This window comes from Piliocolobus tephrosceles, chromosome 16 (assembly GCF_002776525.5).
Source record: "Piliocolobus tephrosceles isolate RC106 chromosome 16, ASM277652v3, whole genome shotgun sequence".
Lineage (NCBI taxonomy): Eukaryota > Metazoa > Chordata > Mammalia > Primates > Cercopithecidae > Piliocolobus > Piliocolobus tephrosceles.
In genome coordinates, this window is record NC_045449.1 from 2,148,089 (window position 1) to 2,148,410 (window position 322).

The 322-nt window shown below is 52.8% G+C and overlaps 1 protein-coding gene across 3 annotated transcripts in view; it reads right to left on the reverse strand.

Annotated features, from left to right (window-relative positions):
- Positions 1–322, reverse strand: part of TSR1 (TSR1 ribosome maturation factor) — a 29,984-nt gene that overhangs the window by 20,263 nt on the left and 9,399 nt on the right. The gene's annotated exons all lie outside the window — the stretch shown is intronic.

Here is a 322-nt window from a genome sequence, read left to right on the forward strand (position 1 = left end):
AAAAAAAAAAAAAAAAAAAAAGGCCGGGCGCGGTGGCTCAAGGCTGTAATCCCAGCACTTTGGGAGGCCGAGACAGGTGGATCACGAGGTCAGGAGATCGAGACCATCCTGGCCTACATGGTGAAACCCCGTCTCTATTAAAAAATACAAAAAAAAACTAGCCGGGCGAGATGGCGGGCGCCTGTAGTCCCAGCTACTCGGGAGGCTGAGGCAGGAGAATGGCGTAAACCCGGGAGACGGAGCTTGCAGTGAGCCGAGATCGCGCCACTGCACTTCAGCCTGGGCGACAGAGCGAGACTCCGTCTCAAAAAAAAAAAAAAAA